The following is a 26,616-nucleotide window of genomic DNA, read 5'->3' on the forward strand; positions in this document are numbered from 1 at the left end:
CCAAACCCGTTTTTCTTTCTTTACTAGTTAGCTAGCGTCATGCAAGTCCTGTGCACTTTTCACTTGACTTACGTATCCCCTGCCTAGCTTAGCAAGCGTGCTCCATTTTCTCTACCTTCTCGTTCCTTTCTTCCAAATTTCGGTGTCCTCTGGATGCGATGCCAGAATAGGAAGATGTAGGTTCATAATTCTCGTCGCCAATTTGTTGTGTTTGTACCGCTATACACAACTACATAAAATAAATAAGCAGCAGAGACTGAGAGTAACTTCAAGTGATCTTTACTGGTTAACTGGAACTTCGGCACTGACTATACAAATCGATACGAGTCTGTTATACACGCTCGCAACTAAGGATGTACATCCGCAAAACAAAGTAGTCCCTTCAATGTTGTATACATTACACTTGGCTTCCCAGTTCATGAGGGGTTGCCTTTGCACAGCCGTCATTTTAGTTTCACTTTCAATCACCGCAGACACCGGCACTCACAATCAGCTCATAAAATCACTTTTCGTCTTATTCGTAGTTTGTATAGCAGAATTTGTACTCACTTATACCGCTGCCACCACGTTGTGTCTCCTTGTGTTCTTATCTATATATATAATAAAGCGGTTTGTCTCTCTCTCTGTCTGCCTGTTTGTCTGTCTGTCTGTCTGTCTGTTTGTCTGTCTGTCCGCTATACAATCAAAAGTTATAGAGCGTACCTACACATATGTTATATCAAAAGAAAGCTTATCATTAGGGGAGTCTAATAGGTGTATTTACTTTTTGGTCAGACAAAAATTGTTCCGACAGTATACAAAAAAGGTTCAAAAAACAGCAACATTCCGCTCATTAGAGTTAAGTGACGTGATGGTTGAACAATCGTACAGGGGATTAACCTGATGGTTGACCAATCGGTGCATCACGGGGGGCATTTCATTGTGTGTGTGGGCGGGCCTAATCCTTCTGAGTTGAGGTGAGTGGCCGCCATCTTGATTCCTAACTATTCATTTCTTTTTCCCACTTTCTGCGTGTTTATTTTCAAATCTAGATTTCCAGCAAAAAAAAAGTTGCTTTTAAAACACAATTAAATTGTTTTTAAAAAAAGTTAATTAATTTGTCAATATTTTCTCTAACCTCAATAATTTTCCTACCTTTCACCCTTTTTGTTCCCTCTTGACTCACTACCTCCGCCGGGCACCGCAACCTTCCAGGGTTACCCCGCCTGCAGGCCTCGAAGCCTCGGCCTCTCCTCCCCAGCCACGCCCGAGCTAGGCACCTCCCGTCCCGCTCAACAAGCAGCCCGCGTTCGCCGCCATCTTTGTAAAGGCTGGCGGGGCAGGCCTGAGCCGAGCGTAGCCACCGCCGCCATCTTTGTAAAGGCTGGCGGGGCGGTACGGAGCTCCGCAGAGCCATTGCCGGCGCTGGGCTCGGGTGCTTTGTGGCATGCGGCCAAATGGCGGCTGTGGAGCTCAGGCTGCCCGGGGCGCTGGGCTCGGCTGGGCCATGTCAGTGCGGGTGCCCGAAGCCCCGGGGCCTAGCCTTCTCCAACCACCGCCGGCAGCACAACTCTCAACACTGGCAGAGGGGAGAGGGTCTGCTGGCTCCCCCCTCCCTTTCCCCCCCTTCCCCCCTCCTTCCCCCCACACCCCTTTCCTCCCCACCCCCTTCCCACCCCCCTTTCCCCCCCACACCCCCTTCCCACCCCCCCTTCCCCCCCACACCCCCTTCCCACCCCCCCTTTCCCCCCACACCCCCTTCCCACCCCCCCTTTCCCCCCTCCCACACATCCCCTTTCACCCCCACACCCGCTTCCCACCCCCCTTTCCCCCCTCCCACACACCCCCTTCCCCTCCCCCTCCCCCCTTTCCCCCCTCACCCCCTTCCCTTCCACCCTTCCCTTCCCCCCCATATTTCCCCCCTCCCACCTCCCCCTTCCCCCCACCCGCCCCTTCCCCCCACCCCTTTCCCCCACACCCCCTTTCCCCACCCCCTCTTCCCCCCCTTCCCCCCACCCCTCGCTGTTGGATTGTCCACGAGGGTCCTGACGTTCCAGGTCCCGAACTTCATTTTAAAGGGTGGAAGATGCCTGTGCGTGAATTCTTTTAATGTGGGGTGGCCGTTGCACACCAGCTACCACACGGGCTTGACAGAGCAAGGTCTTGGTCCAATGGCAAGGGGATCCAAGGCGATTGGAGACCAGGCTCTGCTACATCGGCCTAGCACACACATACACAAACATACTCCTACTGTCCACCTCCCTCCTTCCCACAGGTCCTGTCTGCCTGGGTTTCATAGGAAGCAGCGAGGTCCTCCCGACCTCGCTGTTGGCCCATGCTGCACCTTCCCTGGGCCCCGTTCCCACTGCTGGTCCATGCTGCGCCACTCCTGGGCCTCGACCACGCTGCTAACCACATGACTCGAACCCTTGGCATATTGACGAAGGAGTACATGGACCGTGCCCACGGAGATGTCCATAGGCTATATCATTCCACCCTTCTAACCAACAAGGACATTAATGTGGGGCTTTCATTTGGGATCAGGTAAGAGTTTTTTTTTAAAGTACTTTCCCTTTTTTGTTAATTTTAGTGAAAAAGTAACTAATAGGTGTAACATCGGCATCAAAGTGTGAGTGGGCTATTTGTCCACTTTTAGTACTGATCATAGGATTCTTACCCCTCCAAAACAGGCTTTATGAACGTGAGTGCAAACTGAAAAGTAAGGAACTTATACAGCTTTCCTCAGTTGCAGAGTTAATTGAAAAGTATTTCAAGTTAAACTCATGAAATGGGGAATCTATACAGAAATGTGAGTCAACTAGGAATGTGAGAGTCTTGCAATGGCATCCGAGGCATCAATTTTGTAAAGGCCCAGACCAGTGAGCTGCATCAGGCACCTGATTGATATCGGCGCCTCACTGGTTTTATGGAAATGAGGCCCAAGGCCCAATTTGGAGTGAGACTCGGACTGCCGTTCGTGGGCATGCACTCCAGGCATGCCACCTACTTCGCACCAGTTTCCAGTGCAAAACCAATTCTCCGCCATTATTTCTAATGTAGACACTAAAGACTAGAAATTCATCTCGGGCGCTATCGGACCGGTTGACTGCAATGGAACTGAATATCAGGCGCTGCGTATAACGGACGAGCGATCCGATACCACCCGCTTTGCACCACCACCCGAGACGAATTTCTAGGCCTAAATTTATTTGTGCTGATACAATTGCCACCACAGAAGTGAAAGTGTCGTATTTTGGAGTTGGAGTCATTCTCAGATCAACTATTCTCATCCAGGTTCCATGCCAAGATAATGATTAAATTATTTGTTTACGATTTCTGTTCTCCACATAAAACAAATGAAAAATGGATTGCTTTCTACAGATGGAAATTGCTTTGTATAAGAAGCAGCAGTTTAGGAATGATTTTCTAAAAAAACATTATTAATAATGTGCATCTCCACACCTTAATTAACAAAAGTAGATTTGGTTGCTGCTGTGAATATCTTTTATTCAGATTTAAAAACTCATCCTTCTTTCCTTTCATTATCTGGGAAAAGAAATGAAAACGCAGCAACCACAGAAGAAATTATTCTTGAATCAAAAATTAAATTCAGTTATTTGGAGGGCAAAAGTGTAACAGGAATGTGAAATTGCTGGAGAGCCTTAATTATGGATAAGAATAAGCACATTGATAGCGTAAAATCTGCTACCTTCCTGATGACCCAGCGAGTTTATCAAGTAAGTAACTAATCCATACAGATAAGGAAGGTCACATTTTCAATTCCTGGTCTGTGCAATCTGGTTTGGGCAGCTGCCTTCACTTGCTAGCTTCTCCCTTCTGTTATAGGCTTCCTTTTCAAACAATCATGAAGAGCTTGGTAATGTTGTGAATGCTCCATGATTTCTACGTAATTGGCTACCCTGCCTCCCAAAACAAGAGTGCAAGAATATTCCACTCACAACTGCATGTTAGGGGAATGATTTTTATGATAAGTTACCATCATCGTTGAGATCCATGCTTTTGTTACCTCCAGATTTGACTATTTCAATGTTCCTCTGGCCGGCTTGCCCGTTACCACCCTCTATAAACTTGAGCTCATCCAAATCTCTGCTGCTTGTATCCTAACTTGCACCAAGTCCTGCTCACCCATCACCAATGTTCATTCTAAGTTGTTTTTCGAGCGTGGTCCCTTAAAATTTCCGGCACGGTATATCGTCCAGCGTCAGGAGCTGGTGACCGGCCTGCAAGGGATCTCGCGATTGATGCACAGCCACTTAGGGGGAACATTGCCCATTGTGATATGCTCACTGACCTACATTTGCTCCCGGTACAGCAATGCTTCAATTTTAAAATACTCATCCCTGTGTTCACCCCTCCCCATTTCTGTAACCTTATCCAGCCCTACAATTAGAAGCATAAAGTTACATAGAAATTACAACATGGCAAGAGGTCTGTCAGCTGTTTATCCTCAACATGAGCAGTAGTTCTAATCCCATTGATGTGCCTCAATGAATCCGAGACTCGACGTTAACGGAGCAAAGCAAGGCTTTTATTAACTCAGAAAGTAATACACATTGGAGAAGTGTCTCTCATCCAGAGATCTGCTGTACTGCTGTGAGACACGCTGGGGCTTGCTTAAGTAGGGGCCAGGTATGGGCGGAGCCCTACACACAATACAATACAGGTAAGGAAATGAAACTGAAACTAAACTAAACACAGGGAATACAGTGCCTGATGAATGGCATATTTCATCACACCCATGTGCCCACCAGATTCCCATATTCTTTTATTCCCCTTTCCTCCAACCACCTATCTAACCTATTCTTTAATGTTAACATGGGCTTAGAAATTCAGGGGTTTAGCGCTGGCCATTACCACCTGATTCAGGGGGAAAAAATGGCAGCTGCTGCACATTCGCCCACTGTCAGCAGGTCCCGCGATGGCCGGCATTTTCAGCAGGTCAGCAGCGCTGCCATTGCTTGCGCTCGCCGAAAGTATTGTAATTATTCAGAGCGTGATGTCAATCGGCGTGCAACGCCGAGTTGACGCCTACTCATCCATTTTGGATATCGCCACTCCTCTTGCCGTCCTCCCTAAGGCATGCCCGTGCGTGCAGCCACTAAAAGCATTTCAGCAGCATTCAAATGACAAATATAAGACAGCCAGGGCTCTCCACATAGCAGTGTTTATATTATTCGCAAGCCTAGAGCTGAAGAGGTAACCCTTGAGATTTATAGGTACAGCTTAATTGTTTTTTTTCAGTGGTTTGCTTATTTGAAACTCTCCTGGCTGAGATTGTAATACTGAATGTAACAAATAGGAAGATGCAGAATATTGCAGGTGATTACTTCTCAGTGACTATAAGAGTAAGCTTGAGGTTTGGATTAGGAATTACCTATGGATGTTCAGTGTTTCGATCTCTGAAACCTTAGCATGAATTCAAATTGTTTAAGTTATCAGATATGAGTACTCGGTCCTCAGCATGGAATAGTAAAATGCCCTCAATTGTCAGACCCTCCTAAGCCAGTGACTAAAGTGACCTCATTATATCAATGAAATTATGACTAGAGTATAATGGTTTCAAAAACTACAAAGCGTTGGATTTGATCATTCCTGTCCTACATCTTTTTCTTCCTGCTACATGAAAATGTAAACAAGCATTTAAAATAAAGAGCTTGGCTTAGTCTCTATTGCTTTAGAATGAGATGTGTGGGTAAAATGATAGGGGAGAGTCCTTGAAAGCATTACATGGACCATCTTGGCTCAATGTCAGGAAAAAATGACCTGTGGTCCCTTTCAACAACATTGAATGCTGCATGCCTTCTGCAGCGCTATGAAACGTACAGACTTCCAATAATCAATTTGCCCCATGTACACTCACACCCTCCCCCTTTCTCCTCCAATCCCATAAAACCCAAAGTCCAATCAAAGCACAGACTTCCCCGGAGCAGTTGACAGACTCCCCACAAACGCATAAATAATTTGCCTGTAACATTAATTGCTAAGCGGGTGGCAGGTAATATTGTTGTAACAAGTACAGGTATGCCAAATCTCCACTGTTTCCTCAGTCTTTGACCCACCATGACAAACCAGAGGGTGACTACTGGGCGACAAGGGCTATCCGCTGACCAGCTGGCTCATGATTCCACTGCGCAACCTATACACACGTGGGCAGCATGCATATAACAAAAGCCATACTGCCACTCGGAATCTGATAGAGCAGACCACTGGCGTCATTAAAAAACACTTCTGCTGCCTAGACCGCTCTGCAGTACTCACCAGAGCGCTTTTCAAGATTCGCCAGTCTGCTGCATGATCCACAACCTCACCATCACGAGGGCACAGCCCTTGTCACCAGGCATACGCCAACCAGCTGAGGAGGAGAGGAAGCAGAAGAGGAGGAGGAGGAAGAGAAGGAGGAGGTAATGGAAGAGGAGGAGGAGGAAGAGAAAGAGGAGGAAATGGAAGAGGAGGAAACAGAAGAGGAGGAAAAGTGATCCAACCGTGGCTAACTAAAGAAGTTAAGGATAGTATTAGATTGAAAGAAGAAGCTTTTAATGTTGCAAAAATAATAGTAAGCCTGAGGATTGGGAAAGTTTCAGAAACCAGCAAAGGGTGACCAAAAAATTGATAAAAAGGGAAAAAATAGAATATGAGAGAAAACTAACATAATAACTAAGAGCAGGAGTAGGCCTTATAGCCCTTCGAGCCTGCTCTGCCATTCAATAAGATCATGGCTGATCATCGACCTCAACTCCACTTTCCTGCCTGATCTCCATATCCCTTGATTCTCTCCGATCTCCATATCCCTTGATTCCCCTAGAGTCCAAAAATCTTACCCATCTCAGCCATGAATATACTCAAAGACTCAGCATTCACAGCCCTCTGGGGCAGAGAATTCCAAAGATTCACAATCCTCTGAGTGAAGAAATTCCTCATCTCAGTCTTAAATGGGCTACCCCTTTATCCTGAGACTATGCCCCCTAGTTCTAGGCACACCAGCCAAGGGAAACAACCTATCACTGTAATCTCCTCCAACCCTACAACCCTCCAAAATATCTGCGCTCTTTTAATTCTAGCCTCTTGGGCATCCCTGATTTTAATCGCTCAACAATTGGTGGCCGAGCCTTCAGCTGCCAAGGCCCTAAGCTCTAGAATTCTCTTTCATCATTTAAGACGCTCCTTAAAACCTACCTCTTCATCTGCCCTAATATCTCCTTATGGGGCTCGATGTCAAATTTTGTCTGTTAACGCTCCTGTGAAGCGCCTTGGGATGTTTTACTACGTTAAAGGCACGGTATAAATACAAGTTGTTGTTGATTGGAATTTAAATACAGTTAAGAATTCTGTATATAATGACCATAAAAGTAATGCCCTTAAGCTTGGTGCTGTAATGCTCCTTTAAAAAATAATTACATTGTAAATACTAAGACACAGTTGATAATGACTAGGAATATGAACAATGGGTAATATCCAAAGATCAGTCACAGCTTTCAAGGGACAAGTATGGCAATTACCAAAATATCATAGGTGCACTAAAAAGTCCATTATTATCTCTCGTCTTCAATCACCAATGATTTAATGCAGATTTGTCAGCAGAACTCCATTAGAAAATGAAGCAATTGTTTCTGTGAAGAAGCAATAATCTCCATTGCACATCACCCAGGACTAACAGCATTCTGCCTCAGTCAGACTTGCTGGAGTCTATACCAGTGCTAGAGAAATTTTATTCCCCCCTCAGCAAGATTTCATCCCATCTGGGCCATGTTGGGAAACTCTTGTAGTTGTTATTCGATTATTTAGATTAAATAGCAAAGCCCTCTCCATTTAGTTTGTTTTCAAGTAAGCTGAATAAAAGTGACATATGTCTCTTCGCCATAAAGCTATAGCATTACTGTACTGTATTTGCAAATTTCAGCAAAGAGCTATTTTTTTATATCAGGAAAATGCACAGCATTATATGGAATTAAGGCAATTGTAAATCAAAACTGGCACAGTCATACTGGTCATCAAGCAGAAAATGTGTTGACTAATTAAGTATCTGTTGTACCCCTAATCCCGACGACAGTTTTGTACATAATAACCCATCTAGTAGTGGGTAAAATAAACAAACGCCATATAGATACTACAACAACCAAGAAATATAAAAGCAAATTATAAGAGCTACTACAAGTATGTAAAAAAGAAGAGAGTAGCAAAAGTAAATGTTGGGTCCCTTAGAGGCTGAGACAGGAGAAATTATTATGGGGAATAAGGAAATGGCAGAAACGTTAAACAAATATTTTGTATCTGTCTTCACAGTAGAAGACACAAAAAGCATACCAAAAATGGTGGGGAACCAAGGGTCTAATGAGGGTGAGGAACTTAACGTAATTAATATAAGTAGAGAAAAGTACTGGAGAAACTAATGGGACTAAAAGCCGACAAATCCCCTGGACCTGACGGCCTACACCCTAGAGTTCTAAAAGAGGTGGCTGAAGAGATGGTGGATGCATTGGTTTTGATCTTCCAAAATTCCCTAGATTCTAGAATGGTCCCACCGGATTGGAAGGTCGCAAATGTAACATCGCTATTCAAGAAAGGAGGGAGAGAAAAAACAGGGAACTACAGGCCAGTTAGCCTGACATCAGTCGTCGGGAAAATGCTGGAATCCATTGTTAAGGAAGTGGTTTCAAGGCACTTAGAAAATCATAACATGATTAGGCAGAGTCAACATGGTTTTATGAAAGGGAAATCGTGTTTGGCAAATTTATTAGAGTTTTTGAGGATGTAACTAGCACGGTAGATAAAGGGGAACCAGTATATTTGGATTTCCAAAAGACATTCGAAAAGGTGCCACATAAAAGGTTATTACACAAGATTAGGGCTCACGGGGTTGGGGGTAATATAGTAGCATGGATAGAGGATTGGTTAACGGACAGAGAATAGGGATAAACGGATCTTTTTCAGGTTGGCAGGCTGTAACTAGTGGGGTGCCGCAAGGACAAGTCTTGGGGCCTCAGCTATTTACAATCTATATTAATGACCTAGATGAAGGGACCGAGTGTAATGTATCCAAGTTTGCTGACAATACAAAGCTAGGTGGGTCAGTAAGATGTGAGGAGAACACAAAGGGCTGGATTTTCATTGGGCCATGGAGGCGGGATTGGAGGTGAGTGGGGGGTTAAACTTGCATAAACTGGTGGGTGGGCCCAACCCCGCCTCCATCCCACCTCCAAGCAATTTTAAATAATTCGTGTCTAGTGGTCCCATCTCCGTCCCGCTTCCAAGAGGTAGGATAGGCCGTTAAGGCCCTTAACAAGCACTAAATTTGCTCTATAATGCCATTTTGATATGCCTTTGCGATTTTAACCCTTTTCCCACGTGAAACACGCCTGTTCTGAAATACGACGGTGAAACCTGGCAGGAGCACAATTGGATTGCTGACTCTCAGCTGCAGGTCAACCATTAAATAGTAGATTTGATCAGCCAGCATTTGCAGGTGGCGGGACTTTGTAGTCTCGGGTCTGGAGGAACTTTTAGAAGGCATAACCACAGCTGTGGAAGTTTGGAGCCTGATACCCATCTCCAGTGTGACCTCCTGGGAAACCCTTCTCACCACCTTCACTGAGCGCTTCCTCAACTGAGGCATATACCAGAAGCGTGGGAGGCATTTATTTCCTTCCCTTCTGAGCATTATATGAAGAAGAAGACCAGCTGCGGCACCAGCAGAACCAGGAACAACAGCAGCACCAACAGCAGCAACACCAGCAGGAGCACCAAGCTGCTGCTGACCCACCTGAAGATGCACAGGCTAGAAGGGGCCAGTGCATGGAAGCCCGTCGGCGCAGGAGATACCCCCCAAACAGGGTCAGCTACCTCAACATGTCTGAGCAGCAGTGCCAAAGGCGGCTCCAACTTTCGCGAGAGGTAGTGGGTGACATCTGCGCAATGCTGCAACAATACCTGCAGCCCAGAGGACCAGGTGGACAACCCATCTGGTTCACTAATGTCCTTTAGGGAAGGAAATCTGCCATCCTTACCTGGTCTGGCCTACATGTGACTCCAGACCCACAGCAATGTGGTTGACTCTTAATGCCCTCTGAAACTGCGGGTAGAGGATCATTTCCACAACAACTCGGACCCCCGGCGCATGTGGCAAGGCATCCAGTCCATCACTGACTACAAGAGCAAAAACACCAGCCCCCCGGTTAGCGATGCCTCCCTTCCGGAGGAGCTTAACAACTTCTACGCTCGCTTCGACAGGGACAACAGGGAGCTGGCTACCAAAGCCTTGCCACCCCCGGAAGACCAGGTGCTCACTCTGTCGACCTCCGACGTAAGGGGTGTTCTACGCGGAGTGAACACACGAAAGGCTGCTGGACCAGATAGCATCACTGGACGGGTACTCAAGGAATGTGCTGATCAGCTGGCTGATGTCTTCACCGCCATCTTCAATCTGTCATTGGCCCAGGCAGTAGTCCCTACATGCTTCAAGACCGCTACCATTATTCCTGTGCCAAAACAAACGGCTGTGACATGCCTGAACGACTATCGACCTGTCGCACTCACACCCATCATAATGAAGTGTTTCGAGAGACTGGTCCTGGCTCACATCAAAGCTAGTGTTCCCGCCTCTCTTGACCAACACCAGTTTGCCTATCGTGCAAACAGATCAACGGAGGATGCAATCACAACTGCTCTACACTCTGCACTGAATCACTTAGATGGTAAAGAGACCTACATGAGAATGCTGTTCATAGATGACAGCTCAGCATTCGACACTATCGTCCCCAACAAGCTGGCCACCAAACTCCACACTCTTGGCCTGAACACTTCCCTCTGCAACTGGACCCTGGACTTCCTAACAAACAGGCCCCAGTCTGTCAAATTAGGTAACCACACCTCCCCCCCCCCGACCCTGAACACGGGGGCCCCACAAGGATGTGTGCTGAGCCCCCTCCTACGACCGTACGACCAGATTTAGGAACAGCTTCTTTCCCAGGGCTGTCATCCGACTGAACTCCACAAATAAACTCTAAAGCCTGCACATCTGCCAATGCACTTTATTATGGTTATGTTTATGTTAATGTATTACAAGCCAAATGTATGTTGAATGTTTAAATGTCTTAATCTAAATGTACACTCTCGGGAGCCGCAAGCCTACATTTCGTTGTACTGCACTTGTGCACTAACAATGACAATAAAGTTGATTATGATTATGATTATTATGATTATGAAATGGCCTAGCAGGCCACTCAGTTGTAAACAACTGCTACGAAAAACAATAAGAATAAAAGCGGACGGACCACCCGGCATCGACCTCGGCACCGGAAACGACAACGACAATGGCAAACCCAGCCCTGTTGACTCTGCAAAGTCCTCCTTACCAACATCTGGGGGCTTGTGCCACAATTGGGAGAGCTGTCCCACAGACTAGTCAAGCAACAGCCTGACATAGTCATAATTACCGAATCATACTTTACAACCAATGTCCCAGACACCACCATCACCATCCCTGGGTATGTCCTGTCCCACCGGCAGGACAGACCCATCGGAGGTGGTGGCACCGTGGTATACAGTTGGGAGGGAGTAGCCCTGGGAGTCCTCAACATTGACTCAGGACTCCATGAGGTCTCATGGCATCAAGTCAAATATGGGCAAGGAAACCTCCTGCTAATTACCACCTACTGCCCTCCCTCAGCTGATGAATCAGTACTCCTTCATGTTGAACACCAATTGGAAGAAGCACTGAGAGTAACAAGGGCGCAAAATGTCCTCTAGTTGGGGGACTTCAATGTCCATCACCAAGAGTGGCTCGGTAGCACCACAACTGACTAAGCTGGTCGAGTCCTAAAGGACATAGCTGCCAGACTGGGTCTGCGACAGGTGGTGAGGGGACCAACAAGAGGGAAAAACCTACTTGATCTCGTCCTCACCAATCTACCTGTTGCAGATGCATCTGTCCATGACAGCATTGGTGGAAGTGACCACCGCACAGTCCTTGTGGAGACGAATTCCCGTCTTCATGTTGAGGATACCCTCCACCGTGTTGTCTGGCACTACCACCGTGCTAAATGGGACAGATTTTGAACAGATCTGGCAACTCAAAACTGGGCATCCATGAGGCGCTGTGGGCCATCAGCAGCAGCAGAATTGTATTCAACCACAATCTGTAACCTCATGGCCCGGCATATCCCTCACTCTACCATTACCATCAAGCCAGGAGATCAACCATGGTTTAATGAAGAGTGCAGGAGAGCATGCCGGGAACAGCACCAGGCATACCGAAAAATGAGGTGTCAACCTGGTGAGGTTACAACACAGGACTACTTGCATGCCAAACAACGGAAGCATCATGCGATAGACAGAGCTAAGCGATCTCACAACCATCGGATCAAATCAAAGCTCTGCAGTCCTGCCACATCCAGTCGTGAGTGGTGGTGGGCAATTAAACAGTTAACAGGAGGAGGAGGCTCCAAAAATATCCCCATCCTCAATGATGGTGGAGCCCAGCACGTGAGTGCAAAAGACAAGGCTGAAGCATTTGCAACTATCTTCAGCCAGAAGTGCCGAGTGGATGATCCATCTCGGCCTCCTCCTGAGGTCCCCAGCATCACAGATGCCAGTCTTCAGCCCATTCAATTCACTCCACGTGATGTCAAGAAATGGCTGAAGACACTGGATACTGCAAAGGCTATGGGCCCTGACAACATTCCGGCAATAGTACTGAAGACTTGTGCTCCAGAACTAGCTGCTCCCCTAGCCAGGCTGTTCCAGTACAGCTACAACACTGGCATCTACCCGGCAATGTGGAAAATTGCCCAAGTATGTCCTGTCTACAAAAAGCAGGACAAAGGCGACCCGGCCAATTACCGTCCCATCAGTCTACTCTCAATCATCAGCAAAGTGATGGAAGGTGTCGTCGACAGTGCTATCAAGCGGCACTTACTCAGCAATAACCTGCTAACTGACGCCCAGTTTGGGTTCCGCCAGGGCCACTGAGCTCCTGACCTCATTACAGCCTTGGTCCAAACATGGACAAAAGAGCTGAACTCAAGAGGTGAGGTGAGAGTGACTGCCCTTGACATCAAGGCAGCATTTGATCGAGTGTGGCATCAAGGAGCCCTAGCAAAACTGAAGTCAATGGGAATCAAGGGGAAAACTCTCCATTGGTTGGAATCATACCTAGCACAAAGGAAGTTGGCTGTGGTTGTTGGAGATCATTCATCTCAATCACATGACATCACTGCAGGAGTTCCTCAGGGCAGTGTCCTAGGCCCAACCATCTTCAGCTGTTTCATCAATGACCTTCCCTCCATCATAAGGTCAGAAGTGGGGATGTTCACTGATGATTGCACACTGTTCAGCACCATTCGAGACTCGTCAGATACTGACGCAGTCCGTGTCCATATGCAGCAAGACCTGGACAACATTCAGACTTGGGCTGACAAGTGGCAAGTAACATTCGCACCACACAAGTGCCAGGCAATGACCATCTCCAGCAAGCGAGACTCTAACCATCTCCCCTTGACATTCAATGGCATTACCATCACTGAATCCCCCACTATCAACATCCTGGGGGTTACCATTGATCAGAAACTGAACTGGACCAGCCATATAAATACTGTGGCGACAAGAGCAGGCCAGAGGCTGGGAATTCTGCGGCGAGTGGCTCACCTCCTGACTCCCCAAAGCCTTTCCACCATCTACAAGGCACAAGTCAAGAGTGTGATGGAATACTCTCCACTTGCTTGGATGAGTGCAGCTCCAACAACACTCAAGAAGCTCGACACCATTCAGGATAAAGCAGCCCGCTTGATTGGCACTCCATCCACCACCTTCAACATTCACTCCCACCACCACCGGCGCACTGTGGCTGCAGTGTGTACCATCTACAAGATGCACTGCAGCAACTCGCCAAAGCTCCTTCAACAGCACCTTCCAAACCCGCGATCTCTACCACTTAGAAGGACAAGGGCAGCAGACGCATGGGAGCATCACCACCTACAAGTTCCCCTCCAAGCCACACACCATCCTGACTTGGACCTGTATCGCCATTCCTTCACTGTCGCTGGGCCAAAATCCTGGAACTCCCATCCTAACAGCATTGTGGGTGTACCTACACCATATGGACTGCAGCGGTTCAAGAAGGCGGCTCACCACCATCTTCTCAAGGGCAATTAGGGATGGGCACTAAATGCAGGCCTAGCCAGCGACGCCCACATCCCATCAATGACTAAAAAAAAAACCCTTATCAGTGGCTGTCAAAGTGATCACCGCACTCAACTTTTTTGCCTCAGGCTCCTTCCAGGGATCAGCAGCAGACATCAGCGGCATCTCCCAAGCAGCCGCACACAAATGCATTACGCAGGTAACCGATGCCCTCTTTGCCATCGCGCAGAATCACATCCATTTCACCAAGGGTCAAGCAAGTGTCACGGCGCATGCGATTGGATTTGCTAATATGCCAGGCTTTCCAAGGGTGCAGGGCATCATTGACTGCACACATGTGGCCCTTAAGGCAACCCATCGCAATTCAGGTATTTTTGTCAACCGCAAGGGCTTCCACTCCCTCAATGTTCAGCTGGTGCGTGACCACAGGAAGTAAATTTTGCATGTTTGTGCCAAGCACCCTGGCAGTTGCCATGACTCCTTCATACTGCGCCAGTCTAGTGTGCCTCTGCTATTCAGTCCGCCAGACCAACTTAACAGATGGCTACTTGGAGACAGGGGCTATCCCCTGAAGACGTGGCAAATGACGCCATTGAGGAGGCCATCCAACGAAGCTGAGGAGAGCTACAACTCCAGCCACATGTCCACCAGAACCATAATCGAGCAAACCATTGGCTTGCTGAAGATGCGCTTCAGATGCCTGGATAGATCAGGTGGAGCCCTGCAGTACTCAGCAGCCAGGGTCTCCAGAATCATCATGGTTTGCTGTGCACCTCACAACATGGCACAGCGTCGTGGCTTGCAGATTCCTGAGGACCAAGTGGCTCCTCACATATCCTCCTCAGATAAGGAGGAGGAGGAGGAGGATGAGGAGGAAGAGAGCAAAAATGAACATCTTGCAGAGGCCCATCAACCAGGCATAACCACAGCTGTGGAAGTTTGGAGCCTGACACCCATCTCCAGTGTGACATCCTGGGAAACCCCTCTCGCCACCGTCACTGTGCGCTTCCTCAACTGAGGCATATACCAAGTAATCCTAAGTCCTCAATGTGGAAGTCCCATTAGCGAAATGACACATGCCACAACTGCAGCAGTAGCCATCAGATTTTTTATTTACAGTAACCATCTGATGGCTTTTTAATATTAAACATCAAATTTCACCCAAGTGACTACCCTTGTGACTATTTGTGCAGTATCTTTCTCTTTTAACCCTTTTCCCACATGAAACACGCCTGTTCTGAAATACGACGGTTTGGATATAAGCAAAAACCAAAATTTTATTAAACAGAAAATTAACACAGTCTTATGAGAAGTTACTAGTATAAAATTACAGGCAAATACAAATAACTATTATTATACTTATACAGGGAATGGGGAACACACGGCACATCGAGGGAAAACAACTATCTTAACAATCCCCTTATCGTTATCCCACCCCCTATTCCTAACTAGATTAAGCTATGAGGGGCCAGAATTTATGCTCACCATCGAAGATCTGCTGGATTCAAACAGCGATGGGGCTTGGGGTTCGCTCTTTGTGCTCTCTGGAGCCTGCCATCGTCACGTGGTCTTGGAGTGCTGTGCAAGGGCGTTGTCCAGGTACAAGTACCCCAAAGTTAACGTCTCTGCTTGGGTACTTTACCTCGCAGGGATGATGGTTCCTCTTCCTCGGTCGGCAGTTGGAGTTTGCATGAAGATAGTCACAGGTTAGCTGGATTGAAGGCCCGATTATTCGAAGCTTGTCTTCAATCGTCTTCCCAATTCGTCTCGCCCAATTTGTCTCGCCTAATTCGTCTCGCCTCCTCGCCTCGTCACGTCCCGCCTCGCCTGGCCTGGTTTGTCCGTGTCCGCCCGGTGCAATGCCGGGCATTCCTGATGGAATGGGGAAAGGCATTGGCAGAGGCCAGAGGGTAAGTGCGGGACAGGGAAGAGCAGCAGCCACGAGGGCGAGGAGCAAGAAGAAGAAGAGAGCCCGAGAGAGAGATTGCTACCCGGGGCCTTCAGTTATACTCCTTCGGATGGCCCTTATCTGCGCGCCAAATCAGGTTAGTTCTTTGTCTTAATCTTGGTGGGCTATTTTAAATAATGGTAGCAATCTACACTAACTGGTTTTAGATGGGCGGTAATCGCATCTACTGGCCTGATAATTGACTTGCTTTGTTGTTAATACATCTTAATGGGCCTGTTCAGCCTCGATGGCTTCCTTAAGCTGTTCCCGATTATTTATGCAAACTGCTTGATGGCCTTAACTATAGGCCTAACTGGGTTTTGATCTGTCTCTGATTTAGCCTAATACATAATTCAAAGTCCTGTCTGGTTTTCAAAAATGCAAAGTCTCTCTTCACAGAAACTGCAGCTTTGGTTTCGATTTCTCCACAAGCTGCCTGTGCCGCAGAGTCCAAGTTTTTAAAATCTCACAGGCTTTCTGCCACGAGGTGCGGACGCCATCTTGGGTACACTTTTTAATTAAAATGTCCACGCAGGGTCCCTTTTGTTAATAATAACCTTTGGGGAAATGTAGAAATGTTGCAAATCTTACACTCCCCCTGTGATATTAAAACTTGCTTGAAGTATCATTCTTACCAGGTGAGCAAAATTTTTCTGACCCTCCATAGTCAACCTTCCCCTGTAATTAACTATCTAATATACCCACGACACATGCACTTCCCATTCCGCGAAAATGTTGTGTACATAAGCATACATAGGATAAATTTACAGACTTTACACACATCCAAGCACGGAGGGGGTCCAACACCCCTGCACCACTTGGTACACACACATCTTTATTAAACACGTCGCAAAAAAAACAACAGAAAAACCTTTATTAAAAATAACAAACACAAAAAAAAACAATCCTTTAATCAAAAATACAGGGAAAAAGACTTAAACAGGCGTATCTCCCTCCACCTTTACATAATGTTCCTTCCAGTTCCTCTGGTTTTGGAATTCTGACCACTGACCTTTTCCCTTACATTGAATGCAAACTAAATACAACACTATCCCTAACTGACAAACCACGAGAATGTGGGAGGCCAGTCTGATCCACGAAGGGATCTCTATGTTATTGAAAATGTCCCACCAGGGTGGAATCACGATATCCAATATCTTAGTCCCTATCTCTACTGTTTTCTGCTCTAGAGTGTAAAAATGTTTCTGCGAAACTATAACGGCTTTGAGTATTTTGGTGAGGTGTTCAGGGAGAGGGGGAATTTCATAGCCAAAGTGCGCTACGAACTTTTGCAAATTTATAAAATTCTCCTTCACAGTGAGGTGAACAGTGGAGGGTTCAGGAATGGGGACAATTCGCTCCTGGGCCACTTGAACTTCTGCCTCGGGTTTAAAACAGAAGCTGCTGTCACTAACCGGACACCAGCTATGCTGTCCATGCTGGTAGTGGGACGCGCCGGTGGTGACACAATATGTCCTACCTCCTATATATGCTACCTGCGGGGGAACATGGCCTTGTGCCATTGCCTCCATGGTACAATTTATAGGCTTTGCGCCAGCAGCTCTGAACCCACACTGCAGTTTTGAATAGGCATTCAAGTGCTGGGGACACAGGATTATGTGTGCTCCCCGGCTCCAGCACCCTGAGAGGCCAGTACCTGTCATAGCGTGCTCCCACTTTATGATGTAAGGCGGGACCGCTGTGAAACAAATGTGTGCACCCCCTTGAATGACTCCAATGTTCTCCACCCTGTATACCGGTGCGGGTCAGACTGTCCTACCCATGACCGGCATCATAACTACTACTCCCATGATTGTGTGGTTCGACCACCCACAATCCACGGGGACTGGATAGGCTTCGAAGGCTAGCCGGAGTTGGCACGGGCTTAATGCATTCTCAAAAGGGTGGAGGGCTGCGAGGTGCTTGTTGCTAATCCAGGAGGGGACTAAACCCTGTTTTAAATCCTCCAGATTACTGCGACCCTTGCCCAGTAACCACGCCCCGTATAGCACGCACAGCTCATTCTGCGCAGCCTGGTCAGAAGCATTTCTGTCCTCCCTTATGAGAGCATTTACCGTCTTTGCGTGCTTTTCCAACTCGGCTATGAGCTCCTTTAAATGGACCGTCATAGCCTGGTCCTCATGCAACTCCGAGCCCACTACCTTGTTCTTGTAATGTATATACCTTTAAGGGGGGAACTACTTTTTACAGCTCATGTATACTGCAGTACCGGCAGTGACCACACCTGTATATAGCACTGAGTAGTAATCTGTACAGACCAGTTCCCGTGTGAGCCACGTTGAGTAAACACCTGTTATACCGTTCTCCTGCAGTCTGTGTCTTATTATACACAGACACAACATTGGCGACAAGGAAAGTTTGAACCTACGTGCAACTCTGCATCACCTCCTGGGGATTCGTTCCTGGAGATCAGTGGATTGGAGGTCAAGGCCAGAGACTCGGGCGTCGACCACGGGCAACCGCCCAGTCATCCAGCAGAGACTCGAGAATTGCGGCGGAGGCTGTCGAGAGCCAGGCTTGGCTTTCCAGTCGAGGTGGTCCAGCGAAACGGGCTGGCAATAGGTAGTGCGCAGACCCTTCCCGGACAGCGGTGGGCTAGAGCCCAACCGAGCGGCACAGCAAAGGGCCGAGCAGCATCAACGGGGGAGAGAGAGAGAGGGCAGAGTGCACAGGGCACAGTCGGTGTTCAGGGCCGAGCAGCGTCGAAGAGAGGGAGAGAGAGACGCGCAGAAACCCGCGAGGCGCCGCCATTGCCACGAGGACCGCCGAGAGCGGCGTTGGCAGCAGCGCAGGAGAAGAGCATGAAACCTACAGGGCGCCGCCATTGCCACGAGAACCGTCGGGAGCGGCGTTGGCAGCAGCGGGGGAGGAAGGAAAGCGCGGGAGACGCCATTTTAAGCCATTGGGAAACGCCATTTTAAACCACACCCAAAATGTCGAAGAGTGGCAGTATCACTGCATTTGACAATGAAGTCGAAGATTGGACTACATATGTCGAACGAATAGAGGTATACTGCAAGGCAAATGAGGTGTCAGATGACAAGGAAGCGTCGGTATTGTTAAATTTAATGGGTGCAAAGACGTATGGTTTATTACGAAATCTAGTAACCCCAACGAAGCCAATGGAAAAGAGTTTTGAAGACATAGCAACGATACTACAGGAACATTTAAACCCCACACCGCTGCTGATAGCAGAAAGATTCAAGTTTCACAAACGGAATCAGCATAAGGATGAAAGCAATGCTGATTATTTAACAGAACTGCACAAACTATCGAAACACTGCCAGTTTGGAGCGGGACTGGCAGATACCTTAAGGGACAAGTTTGTGTGTGGGCTTCAAAGTGAAGGAACCCAGAAACGGCTTTTATCTGAAAAGGACCTTACACTGGAAAAGGCTTTCAGCATTGCGGTATCATATGAAGCAGCAGCACGGGGCGCTGCAGAGATACAACAGAGACCGCAAGAATATGGCACAAATGAAATGTCATATAGCACAGAGAAGTGCTATCGCTGCAGCAGAACAACACATGACCAGAATGATTGCTGGTTCAAAGACAAAGTGTGCAGACAGTGTGGAAAAGTAGCACGAGTCTGCAGGTCGGGAAAGAAAACCAGCAATAAGAAACCTATCAAAGAAAAGTACAAGAAGGTACATAAGATGACGGAGAATAGTTCAGACGAACAAAAGAGTGATAATGACTCCGAAAGCAGGGAACTGAGTTGTCTGAAACTACATAATGTGATCACAACTGAGGTTCACCGAACCATTTGGGTCACTCTCAAGATAGCAGGAGTCCAGGTAAAGATGGAATTGGACACAGGATCAGCCCTAACAGTCATAAACCGACGGGACTATGAGCGGCTATTCTCACACATACCCTTGAGAGACACAAAAATTATTTTGAAGACGTACACGGGGCAAAAAGTCTACCCCAAAGGAAAAATAAGGGTGACCGTTATATATAACGGTAAGGAAACACCAAAACTAGACCTGTATGTATTGCAAGATGGAGGACCACCATTACTTGGACGTGAATGGATCCGGAAAATACAACTGGATTGGCATTCCATACAGGCACTGACTGTGGCTGACAAAAAGGATGATGACGTCACACCTGGGCGACTGTCAAAGATCCTAACTGATGCGAAAGAAGTGTTCCAGCAAGGACTCGGAACACTAAAAGGCATGACAGCGATGATTAAAATGGAAGAAAACGCAAGCCCAAAATTTTTTAAGGCCAGACCGGTACCTTATGCGATCCGCCCAGCCGTCGAAGCAGAGCTGGAGAGTCTGGAACGTTCAGGTGTACTGTCCAAGGTAGACTGGAGCGAGTGGGCTACACCCATCGTCCCTGTGATGAAAAAGTCGTTGAGCAGCACGCCTGGGGAACCAAGGAAGGTTCGCATCTGTGGGGACTTTAAGGTAACAGTTAACCCGGTCCTTCACACTGTACAATATCCACTTCTGCGGATTGAAGATATTTTCACCTCGCTATTTGGAGGGAAATGCTTCACTAAGATTGATCTGCCCCAGGCGTATCTGCAAATGGAGGTAGAAGAAGCATCAAAAAAATACCTCACAATCAACACCCATAAAGGTCTCTACCAATACAACCGGCTGGTTTTCGGGGTAGCATCAGCTCCGGCTATTTGGCAGAGGGCAATGGAACAAGTCCTGCAAGGGATCCCAGGGACCCAGTGTTATTTGGACGACATCCTGGTCACGGGCGAAAATGACAGTGATCACCTTGCCAACCTGGAGCAGGTGCTCACTAGATTGCAGGAATATGGGCTCCGAGCTAACCGCCCCAAATGCGAGTTTTTTAGAAAACAGATCACGTATTGTGGCCACGTTATCGATAAAGAGGGGTTACATAAGTCCCCAGAGAAGATTGAGGCAGTAGTCAAGGCTCCAGCACCGGAAAATGTGTCACAACTGAGGTCATTCCTCGGGCTGGTAAACTACTACCATAAGTTCTTGCCAAATTTGTCTACAATACTACACCCACTGAACACCCTACTGCAAACTGGGGTGCCATGGAAGTGGAGTGACGAATGTAGACGAGCTTTCCAGAAGAGCAAGACACTAATCACATCGAAAGAGGTATTGGCCCATTACAACCCAGCATTACCAATTCGGTTGGCATGTGATGCGTCACCCTACGGCATTGGAGCGGTGCTGTCGCACAAATTCTCGGACGGCTCAGAAAGGCCAATAGCCTTTGCGTCACGATCACTAACCTCAGCCGAGCATAACTACGCCCAGATTGACAGGGAGGCCCTCAGCCTAGTGTGGGGAGTGAAAAAGTTCAATCACTATCTGCACGGGCAGAAATTCACCTTGCTGACTGATCACCAGCCTCTTGTCTCCATTTTTAATCCGAAGAAGGCGTTCCGGTGATGACTGCGCAACGACTACAAAGATGGTTACTTTTTCTAGGGGCGCACCACTATGAGATTGAATATAAGGGCACGAAACAGCATGGAAATGCTGATGGGCTATCACGCCTGCCACTGCCTACTGCGGAGGAAGCACCAGCAGTGGATCCTGTCGAAATATTCCATTCGACTATAGTTGAATACCTACCGGTAACTAACACTTGTATCGAAAAGGAAACCCAAAATGACCCAACACTGTCTCGGGTATATGATTTGACGGTGAAGGGATGGCCAGCACATGGCGACTCACTGTTGCCAGCATTTTCGACAAGGAGAGAACAGCTGTCAGTGTGCCGGGGGACCTTGATGTGTAGATCCCGAGTGGTAATTCCACCCAAGTTAAGGGATAGAGTGCTCAATGAGCTTCATGAGGGTCATCTGGGAGGGGTAAAAATGAAAAGCCTAGCCAGGGCTTATGTGTGGTGGCCGGGAATCGATAAACAAATCGAGGACCTGACCAAGAGCTGCTCAGGATGCCAGAAAGTCCAAAATGCACCACCACAGGCCCCTCTACACCCATGGGAGTGGCCCTCATCTCCATGGCAACGGGTGCATATTGATTTTGCTGGTCCATTCATGGACTCAATGTTTTTAATAGCCGTGGATGCGCACTTGAAATGGCCTGAGGTCATCAAAATGTCCTCCACCACCACGGAGAAAACTATTGCAGTCCTACGGACCATTTTTGCCAGGAATGGCTTGCCAGAACAGATTTGCTCCGACAACAGACCACAGTTTATGTCCAAAGAGTTCCGGAGGTTCTTGAAAAAGAATGGGGTAAGGCATTACACATCCGCCCCGTATCATCCAGCCACAAATAGATTGGCTGAGAGGTTCGTACAAACCTTTAAGAAGGCAATAAAGGCTATGTACAATGACAACATTCCGCTGCAGCACAAGGTGGACAATTTCCTGTTCGCCTACTGGAATGCGACACATGCAGTCACCAACCAGGCCCCAGCCATGATGTTCTTTAACCGAAGGTTAAGATCTCGCCTGGATTTGCTCAGACCAAACATACGAAGAGATGTTGAGAGTAAGCAATTCCAGCACATCCATGAGAAGCCAACAAGGAGCTTCAATGTAGGGCAACCAGTCTTGGCCCGCGACTACCGAACAGAAAAATGGCAGCCAGGAACGATATGCACACGGCAGGGCCCACTAATGTACACAGTGGACGTTGGGGAGAGCATCGTGAGATGCCATGCTGACCAGATCCTAGAGTCACAGGAACAAGTCAACCCCATGCCTCGCCCATACGTACCTGGTAATGAACCCGACGTACAGGTCGCATCTAGACACAGACACAGTAGCATCGGAAGCTGATGAACCAACCGACGACAGGGGGCCAGAATCGCCTCCGCACCAAGAGCAAGACACTCGGGAAAGGCGCTATCCAGAAAGGATCAGGAAGCCTCCCCAAAGACTGAATATATAAATAGACTATTTTCAGCTAATGTTGCATGTTAAAAGTGTTAATTGTAATTAGTTGATATTTAATTGTTAAATGAGTGTTATGGTACTGTTAATCTAAAAGGGGAGGAATTGTAATGTATATACCTTTGAGGGGGGAGCTACTTTTTACAGCTCATGTATACTGCAGTACCGGCAGTGACCACACCTCTATATAGCACTGAGTATTAATCTGTACAGACCAGTTCCCGTGTGAGCCACGTTGAGTAAACACCTGTTATACCGTTCTCCTGCAGTCTGTGTCTTATTAAACACAGACACAACAGTTCTCATCCAGTAATATTTTCTTTAAATGTGTTTTTAAACTGTTTATCTGGGTCTGCAGCTCTATGTGATCCAAACTGTTGATGGCAGAGGACCCAGTGTTAAACGCAGTAAAACATCATTCCATACTCCCCTTCTTTGCCTCCCTGCATTACCCCAAAACTCTCGGTTTGTGGTGTACAGTTCAGTTTTGTCCACGTGGGCGAAATCGAACTCGTAAAACTTCTTGAACATGTCCTTTAATAGGGCCTGGTATAACTGCTCTGTTTCTTTGGGGCACCACTCCGGTAAATGTACCTCGGTGAGATTTAAAATCACGGAGGCTATCACGTAGTGTACCCCCTGGTACAGCATCTGATCGGTGGGGACTAGTACCAACCCATTCCCTGGTCCCTTGGTGGTGGTGGGGCAACCTTCCCTGGATAACCTCGCAGCCTGCGCCGTGGGCAGGGGCTTACGGGGGCGGGTTACAAGCTCAGTGACATTGACTGGGATCGGGGAGAATGGGACTGCGCACGCCTTCAGGCTGGTATCCCACCTCATCCCCTCCCCGGCGTCTTGCCACTGCCAGTGGAAAACAATGGATATGCCTGCGGGGCAGACCTTCTCTGACCCCCACATACAGATATAAATCCTTTGGTCCGGTTCCCTCCACTTGTCCCAACACACGCTTAATCCTCCATGAGTCCCTGTAATCGTCTGGTGGGTGTTGTTCCCCAACCGTTCCCACTCGACTTCGGGGTTCCTCATGTCCTTGCTCAACTTTCTGAGTCACCACCATCTATCCAGTGGAATGTGTCCTTTGCACGTTAAACATATTCGCTTTCCAACGGTGACGCTGACCCTCGTGGTAATGACCCGTACCCTGGGGCACAGGAGGGAGGCCTCCCCGTACGTGAATCCGGTTTGGCTGGAGTACTGAGACGAATTGGACCCCAGCCATCCTGGCCACCTTCCCTCGTGGACGTAGACGGCGGTCTCCTCCGCATCCCGCTCACCGCTCCCATCAGTCGCTATGAGCGCTCTGTCTCCCGAGCACCCGTAGATGTGGGAGTCCTGGACATCGCCCCGTCTTCCGAAGCTCATCCCAATCAGGGCGAATAGTATCACGATCCCCTCCATCCTGAAAGTCTTTCTGCAAAAAGATGTAAAAACATGCAGCCAGGTCCCCAAGAGATTCTCTGGCTTGGTGAAGCATGGTCGGGTCCCGCGACCTCAACCCAAATATACACACTCTTAGCAGATTACTTATCTTAAAACTACCCATCACCTTATTTAACTTAAACTAAAAACACCCAAACTTAAGCTAAATAATTAGGGGGAAAAATTCGGTTGGTTGCACCACCCATTAGTGCCTAAAGAGATCGAGAAGTGGGGCGCTAACCAACTAGCGCCCGGGCGCAGCGAACCCTGCGCCTCTTCCCAAATTGAGCGGACATTTAGTGCCAGCGCTAAACCGTAGTGCCCGCTCACCGGCGCACGCAGATCATGACGCCATTTCAGTGTGCAACGCCCTTGGGGCGCCCCAGATCGGAAATTCAGTGGCGCCCCCCTCCGTTCCACCTGTCGCTACCAACGACAGGTTAACTGGAACGTTTCCCAGTCGCTGTCGGGCTGGGGGGGGCACTATTTAAAGGGAACTCTTCCTGGATTATTAGTGGTAGCCATTTTTGGACCACACCTTCTGTGAGAGAGAGAGAGAGTTGCTCAGAGACAAACGGAGAGCCATTTCTGCAGTGAGCCAGCGCTGCCTGAGGAACATTAGCCTTCTGAACATAACTTTGCAGTTGATAAGCTTCTCAACCGGCATAACTTTCAGTGCGCACTTACTATGGGGGCTGCATTGGACGGGAACATCGTCCTTCTCAATCATATTGACAGGGCACAGAGACGCAGGGATAGAGTGGCAGGCATGGCCAGACGGAGGAGGGCCAACAGACATCGGCACATGAGACCTTACGCTGCCAGGGTTTTCTGCCAACAGTTTTCGTATATCAACATGTCGGAGGAGCAGTGTTTCCGAAGGCTGCACTTCAGTAAGGAGGTGGTCACTGAGCTCTGCCACCTGCTTCAGCCAGATCTGCAGCCTCAACTAAGGTGCAGGACATCTCTGTCGGTGGCTGTCAAGGTCACTGTGGCTCTAAACTTCTATGCCAGCGGCTCCTTTCAGGCTGCTGCTGGGGACATTGCCAACATCTCACAGTTCGCGGTGCATTGCTGCATCCGTCAAGTGACTAATGCCCTCTTTAAAAGGAGACGGCAGTACATCTCCTTCCCAATGACCCCGGACAAGCAGCGAGAGCGCGCAGAGGGCTTCGCAAGGATAGCGGGCTTCCCCATGGTGCAGGGCGCCATTGACTGCATGCATGTGGCTTTCCGGGCGCCTCTAGAGAATGCGGAGGATTTCTGCAACCGAAAGGGGTTCCATTCTTTGAATGTGCAGCTGGTCTGTGACCACCGACAGCTGATACTCGCTGTCAATGCCCACTTTCCAGGCAGCAGCCACGACGCCGTCATCCTGCGCCAGACTTCTGTGGCAGACCTTTTCGAAGCCCCGGCTCACCCAGGAGGCTGGCTTCTCGGGGACAAGGGCTACCTTCTGTGCCCCTGGCTGCTGACCCCGCTCCATTCGCCCAGCACCCCTGCTGAAGAACGATACAACGAGAGCCATCAAGCAACCAGGAACATTGTGGAGCACACAATCGGTGTGCTGAAGCAACGGTTCCGCTGTCTGGACCATTCTGGAGGAGCCCTTCAGTACTCATCTGAGCGAGTCTCCCACTTCGTGGTTGTGTGTTGCATGCTGCATAACCTGGCAATCCTCAGGACTCAGCCAATGCCACCAGACATTGAAGCACCAGCAGAGGAGGAGGAGAAGGAGGAGGAGGAGGAGGAGCAGCACCAAGACGGGAGGGAGGCACAAACTGCAAGGGCCGTCCATCAGAGGCTTATAGCAAGTCGCTTCTAGGCCCCTCTGAGGGAATGCTTTCTGCTATTCCAAGAACATGAATGGAACTATTCTGCTACCCCTAAGCCAGTCAAGGCAACAATTTGTGCAAAGAACAGACATGGACAACGTGAATAAATAAACTTCTTTATTTAACAAACTGTGTATCCTTCCTGCATGACAAAGCAATGGAAACAAACACCAAAACAAACAGACTGCCACATAACTGGCTCTCACACCCTGGAGACAATGTCCAAAACATAACTGGCTCTCACACCCTGGAGACAATGTCCAAAACATAACTAACATTCAGACCAGCATCCTCGGCCTTGAATGAAAGAAATAACATAATTTAGCAACACCTCCTACTTTTTGCCCCTCAATGGTGAT

The sequence above is a fragment of the Somniosus microcephalus genome, chromosome 1 (assembly GCF_052327205.1).
Source record: "Somniosus microcephalus isolate GS21.2 chromosome 1, FLI_Smic_1.0, whole genome shotgun sequence".
NCBI classification, from domain to species: domain Eukaryota; kingdom Metazoa; phylum Chordata; class Chondrichthyes; order Squaliformes; family Somniosidae; genus Somniosus; species Somniosus microcephalus.